Below are 7,559 nucleotides of genomic sequence, written 5' to 3' on the forward strand. Positions count from 1 at the left end.
CACGAGCTATTGGTGAACAATTAAAATCTCAACAACATGGGAAGGGATTGAAAAGGATGCGTTTACGTCATTCACTCATCAGTCCCTGCCGAGGCAGGAATCAAATGACATCAAATAGGACGTTGAAAAATAAAACAACGAAGGCCAATCAGCAGCAGAAGAAGAAATATAAAAAAATTGTTAGATCAAAGAAGGATTTCTTCTCTTAAGATGACTTATCTCCCCCACAAGGAATCATATCCATCAATCAGTTCCTCATTGAATCTATTCAATGCTGAAAATGTTGATGTCAGTGTCAAGTATGGCAACTATGAACAGTTTCACCCTCAACAACCCCTCTCGGAGAATATTCACTTTCAAATATTTTCCAATGAAGACTATTTCATTGATTTGTCGTCAATATTTATTGATTTAAATGTTGTGGTGAAGAAAAAGTCAGATAATACAACTCAAAATGCCGGCAACGGTCTCTGCTATGAAAACTGCATTCTACACAACCTATTCAAACAAATTAATATATTTATAAATGGGACATTTGTGAGTACCATCAATAATTGATCAAAAGCTGCAGGCTAGCGGATATGTATTATAATGATAACGTGGGTATAAAAGAAGTTGATAGTAAAATCATCTGGTTATGAACACCAATAAATATTTGATATTGACGGTGATCAGACTACAGCATTCTTACGATCATCTTTGATGTATGGAAAATTCAATCATGAAATCCTAAATATCCCCCTCTGGCTACATCGCTATGTCAAAAGTGAGATAAAGTTACAGATGGCTCCATCGAATTTCATTTTGAGAAAAACACTTCCTGCAGCACCCGATTCAAATGTTATTATCACATCGGCAATTCTCAACGTCCGAAAACAACAAGTTATGAACTCTATTGCTGTGGCAGTTAAGAAGCTAAGAGACAATGGTTACAACATTAAAATTCTTGTCCACCATACAATCACCAATCAACTTCACAGTTCCACCGGTTCTCGTAGCTATAGCGATTCATCATTTATGAATGGAGAAATCCCATCAAAATTTGCATTGGCCTTTGTCAAGAGTGCTAGTGCCATTGCATCCGGGACTGAATCCCCCCATGATTTTAATTTTTTCGATCTATCTAGCCTTCTGTGTTTAATTAATGGTATTCCACTGTCCACTTTATGAGTTGCCAAAAAACCGTATTGAGCACTTTACGAGCTGACACTACGCTCTTAATATCACTACTCTTATCAAATTGAAAATGAACGAACAGATTAGAGGTTTTCAAAACATTCCGGGATTTGTTATTCGGACAGTTCAGGGTTACCGTATATGTCCATAGTAAGAACTGGGACTGTACGAGAGGGGCGTACGCTGGACGCTATTTGGATTGTTAGTATCACACTAATCTCATTGAGACAATACTGATACACTTGGGGAATCACACCCGACAACAGTTCTCTCCTAGACCTAGCACCATGAACACAAACCCAATAATGAACGCATTTAGTCTGGATCCATCTAAATCCCAGTACAAGTCCTATTGCATACCCTCGAACTTCGTTTAACAAATTACAAGTGTCAACAATACCATCATCATTGTTAATAGCATTCCATCAACTTTGAAGACTGGTCAGTGGCTATGTATCTTTCAAACATCAAGGAATATTGAATTTTTTTACCCTCTTGGTCTATCGTATAAATTCTGCGTTCCATATATCAGCAACTTTATTGAACGCAGGGTAAAGATCGTTATTCAAAATCAAGAAAAAGTACAGGATTTAATAACTTTGTGGTTTTTTAAAGACATGTGAGTTGCATACACTGCTCTTTTTTATGTTCAGATGTCGTGGCTACACCTACAAGCAGTTTCTCAACATCTACGTTGATGTACCTCAATTGAAAGACTTTCTAGTGGAGATTATACTTACAATCTTATTTAATATTTATTTTAGTGCCCTAAGAATAAAATTTTATAAATATGTATGTGAAATTTTTTATTAATAAAAAAAAAAAATTATATACATGATAAAACGACTTTTCTACTCTTTCGATTTCATCCACTACTAGGTATTTGTCGACAACAACTAGTGCAGGTAAATTATCTGAATTCACAGTGTACTGATCCTTATGTAGCGCAATGTCAGGGTCACATTTTCTACAGTAGAGTGTGATTTCACTCTTGTCATATCTCTTTGTATAGTCAATGATACTATTCTCATTCATTCTATAGAATTCACATATTTTAATTTGCTTATTTGAAGTAATTTCACAAACAGTGTCCTCAAGTGTCGAATCACATTCCGTCACAGCCAAATAAAAATCAGTGGTCTTATAATCATAACACCCGGTGTCGTCACAACGATGAAGTAGAAACCATGTTCTTTTGTTGTTCCAACAGCTGAATCGTTGACCCCGTTCCTCCTCCCAGAACAATCTAAAACCACGACGATACCAATATCGTACCCATAAACTAAAATCACGGTTAGGATTCTTTCCAATCATACCGGGATATGTAATCTCCCACTGATTACATTTATCATAATGACATTTGGAGCCTAGGTGACATCTATGATGAGAGTCACACACCTCTTCAATACAGGAAGTACAACATTTAATTTGTACAGCATATCATCTATGCAATTTACGCGGGTTGCATAATCTACACTTTTAATCATGCTCCTCACTACGGGTTCATGTCTCAAATGATGACCAGCTGTACGGTGAGTACATAAATACCGGACCTGAATTGAACATTTAGTCCTTTGTCGACAATCTCACTGCCACAACAAAACTGAGGTATCAGCAAAAAAAAAATTGTCTAAGAGAGAGAGAGAGGAGTAAATAATCCTTGAGAATCATCTTTCTTATGAAAAAAAAGTCCTCAATTTCTAAAAACTAATGTTTAAAAGCATATCCACAATATCATTTTGTCGTGTCATGATCAATATATCTATAAATTATGTAAATGCATTTGGACCACGTTGTAGAAGCTTCATACAATAGTCAAATGATGGATAATCAGTTTTCATTATATCGACAAGCAGTCCTCGAGAAAATATCTTCCTTTGAATAGACATCTCTAGAAAATCATCATCTAGAATTAAATAGTCGTCCATAAGAACTAAATTCTCCATGATTCGATCTTTCTCAAATCTATCCATTTTTTTGAGTCCTAAATCGCTCACGATCAATATCAGACTAACCGGAATTCCTGTCTTCTACTCTAAAAAATATACGCTTGTCTACTATAGAAAAGAAAAATACCATTGATTTAGAAACAGTTTTATTGATCATAATTACAATAATAATATTCACTGATGCATTTTTTTCTCATCAATATATTTCGATAGGACATCTAATGCTGACCGAAGTATATTTATATGGAGAATATTTACTTTTCCAGCAAAACACAGCTGCTCATCCTGTTTAAATTTTCTTAATGATATCACGTATCTAGCATACATAGTGTCCCATTCAAGACATATTCTACAGCCATCAGTTATTTCCACAGCTTCTTTAGGTACTCGTATATAGTTGCTTCTGCTGCTGTCGGTTTCATAATTATTCTCCAATATTGTCAATATTCCACTAATTTTTTTTTTCTCCACTAATATCCCTGCAAATAAAAAATATTCTCTTTGAATTCAATTCTCTTACTAATATGAATTGTAAAGAAAACTATTCCTTTTATTCAAATCCCCATCACCAATCAAGTTATACTCGTTCCTCTTGGCAAAGGTGTAATGACCTGTAGAATAGGACTACCAGAAAAACCTGTTTGGTACGGGGGCCTTGGCAAAGTATAAGGTAACAAAAAAATAATTGCATAACAGCGAAACAAGACATGCTGGTTTTGGTTTATCACTAAAAAAAGACATGTATATACCTTGAACTAGAAATTGCGTAAATCTCTTGGCAAAGATGTAATTACCTTTAGAATAGGACTACCAGAAAAACCTGTTTGGTACAGGGGCCTTGTCAAAGTATAAGGTAACAAAAAAAATAATTGCATAACAGCGAAACAAGACATGCTGGTTTTGGTTTATCACTAAAAAAAGACATGTATATACCTTGAACTAGAAATTGTGTAAATCTCTTGGCAAAGATGTAATGACCTTTAGAATAGGTCTACCATAAAAACATTTTTTGTACAGGTGCATTTTCTAATTATTATTTAAAAAAAAAAATCATTGCAAAACAGCGAAACAAGACATGGTGTTTTTGGTTTATAACTAAAAAAAGGACATTTATATACCTCGAACTAGAAATTGCGTAAATCTCTTGGCAAAGATGTAATGACCTGTAGAATAGGACTACCAGAAAAACCTGTTTGGTACGGGGGCCTATGCAAAGTATAAGGTAACATACTACTAACAATAGCTTTTAGATAAGCAATTGACATCTCTCTGTGATTTTGCTGTAACCTACCGTTCGTAGTTGAAAAATTCAAACACGGTAAACTATATCAAACTAACAATTATAGCAAGTTATTGTTTTTATTTTATTCAATACAGGAGAAAGCCATAGGCTTGTCGCAATAACTTACATTTAATTGCCACGATTTGTTTGCTATTCTCTTTGATAGCTTATTTCTTCTAAATCTAGCAAATACACCCATAGCCATACTTTTAACGACTTTTTCAAGGCAGTTTACTGCGAAAAAAATAATTATTTTGTCGTTTATCAAGATGGGGTGCAAAAGATGTTACTTTTGGGGTTTTAGGCCCTGATAAACGGATTGGTCCCTTTAGAATTTGGAATCCCCGGTATTTTGACTTTTTGGGCAAAAGTTAATGTTTTGCAACACATAGTGACAGAAAATTTCACAGAACTGTGGTTTGTCATGAAGGGAGGAGGGCTCAAAACCTTTTTTTGTGTGTCTTTGAAAAACTAAGTTTCCATCTTTATCAAGATGGGATACTAAGAACATCTTCCTTGGGGTTTTAGTGCTTTGGATAAAACGTTAAAAACTGATTGGCTATCTCAGAATACCTATTCTCTGGCATTTGGCCCTCTTTGGAGAAAAATTGCCGTTTTATGGCCTACAGTTCCAGAAAACGTCTTTCTACTCATTTTTTGTCAGGAGAGAGGGGGGGATCCTAAAACCTCCTATTTGGAGTTTTTGACCATAGATAACCGATCTTGTTTTTTAATATTTTTTGTTTTTTGGGGTTTGAATAGACCCCAAAAAACAAAAAATGACCCCAACTTCTTATAAAAGGAATTGTCGTAGAAACTTCAGAAAGGGCTCATTCGATTGAAAATTGAAAGGGCTGGTGCCCTTTTTAATAGTCCAAAGTAATTGGAAGGCAACCAGCCCCCAACCATGCCCATCAACATATTCGTAAAGATCTTGAAATCATGTCTTTGAAAATGACAACCCCCTCCCCCCATAGCCTTCAGGGCAAGGGTTGTAAATTATCCCCTGGATGCATAAAAGGTTTTTATAGAAAGTGGGAGTCGTACTTCGGAACATCGGAGGGGGCTTATTGGATTGGTAATCAGAACTTCTAGTTCCCTTTTTAAGAGTCAAAGCGATCAGAGGGTAGCTACGCCCCCACCCCCACCCCACCCCACCCCCACACGTCGTATTTTCTCGAAATGTATGTGATAGAAATTTTGAGATAACCACTTGTTCAAAAAATAGTCTGACTTCAGAGGGGACTAATTCGATTGGTAATCAGAAGTTCTAATTGCCTTTTTAAGAGTCAAAGTGATCGAAGGGCAGATATTCCCCCCCCCACCGTGCGTATTTTTCTGAAATGTATAATATAGAAATTTTGAAAAGGGTTCATTCGATTGGAAATTGAAAGGGCTAGTTCCCTTTTTAAAAGTCGAAAGTGATTGGGGGATAACCAGCCCCCCACCCTTGCCCATTATTTCTCAAAAACATCCAATAAAGTTTTTTAGATAGCCATGTTGTTTAGCGTAGTTGAAAGGTCTGGAAATTATCTTTTGAGCATCACAACCCCTCACAACCCTCAGTCCAAGGGTTGTAAGTTACGCCCCGAGGGCATATAAGGCTTTTATGTAAAGGATGGTCGTATCAACTTTGAAGAGGGCTCATTCGATCGGAAATCAGAAGTTCTAGTCCCTTGTTTAAGAGCAAAAGTGATCAGAGGGCAGTTACCCCCTCCCATGTCTTATTTTCCCAAATGCATTCGATAGACATTTTAAGATAGCCATTTGTTCAAAAATAGTCCAAAGATCACATACCAAGGCCTTTGGGGCTGACACAAGCCCCGAGAGTCTGAAGGAAGGGTTGTAAACTATGCCCCGGTGACACCCCCTCCCCTGGCATTCTCTTTACCCCAAACACATTCCATCAAAATTTTGAGATAGCCATTGTGCTACCAATAGTCCTAAGAGCATATAACAATGTCTTCAGGTTGAACACAACGCCCCAAAGCCCAGGACCAAGGATTTTAAGTTATGCCCTGGGGAATATAAGATTTTTATGGAACGGATGGTCGTATAAAATACGGATTGGATGGGGCTTATTTGATAGGAAGTTGGAAGTTTTAGTGCTCTTTTTAAAAGTCAAAAGGGATTGGAGGGCAATCCGCCCCCCCCCCCAAGCCTATCATTCCGAAAAACTTATTCAGTCAAAATTTTGAGACAGCCATTTTGTTCAGCATAACAGGACGGTCCAGTAACTATGGGTCTAGGAATAAAGGGTATGTCCACCCATCACGATAATGTAACTGGCCCATTATGCTTTAAAACTAAATATTGCCTTAGAACTAAATCAAAAGGCATTGTGTGTATGGTTGCAATATGTCGAGAATGAATGGGGTATTAAGTTGAAACTGTCTGGGCTACTACTATTACTGCTTCTACTCATACCATTTAAATAAATAAAAAGAGTGTAGGTGTATCCGGGTTGTCAAAAAGCATTGATAGAATATTTTTGGAATGTTGTTAAGTTTTATTATCCAGGTCAACTTGAGGAGGTATAAAAATTAAAATATACCATTTGTGTTAGGATTAAAAGTTGTTGAAAAAGTTTCTCCAACATACTAATAGCTAGCCAAACAATGGATTCTTATAGAAAAAAATCGAAAGTATATAAACTATTATTTTCTTTCATGAAAAAGACTATGTCAAGAAAAAACGAACAGAAACGAATTAAAAAAATTTTTTCACAGAACAAGTCTTTCAAAGAAAAGTAAATAGCTCAATTAAAAAAGTAAATAGCTCCATTAACCATAAAATGAGCATAAATAAATTCAAATAATTTTCCAAGCATAAAACTACCACAAATCGTTATCAATAAATAAACAAAACTCAAAACGAACAGAAATTACAGCCCTGCAAAACAGGTGACTTTACTTGATGTTTACGGTGAAGTGGCTTTAATTCTCTCAAAATAATTTCCCAGTATGGCAATTTCAATGGTGCACTTCGCCTTTCGATTCTAAGACATAGTTGAAGGGCTTCAGGACCATTTTCGAAATTTCTATAATTTTGTTTTCGCAACAGACTTTTACTACTAAGATTAATCAAAACAATAGTTGCCATTACTGAATCAGTATTAAACGATAATTTCTTGTCACTAGAACCTTTTTTTA

The sequence above is a fragment of the Artemia sp. Qi Xiang Cuo genome, unplaced genomic scaffold, assembly GCF_049724085.1.
Source record: "Artemia sp. Qi Xiang Cuo unplaced genomic scaffold, ASM4972408v1 HiC_scaffold_3085, whole genome shotgun sequence".
Taxonomy (NCBI): Eukaryota; Metazoa; Arthropoda; class Branchiopoda; order Anostraca; family Artemiidae; genus Artemia; species Artemia sp. Qi Xiang Cuo.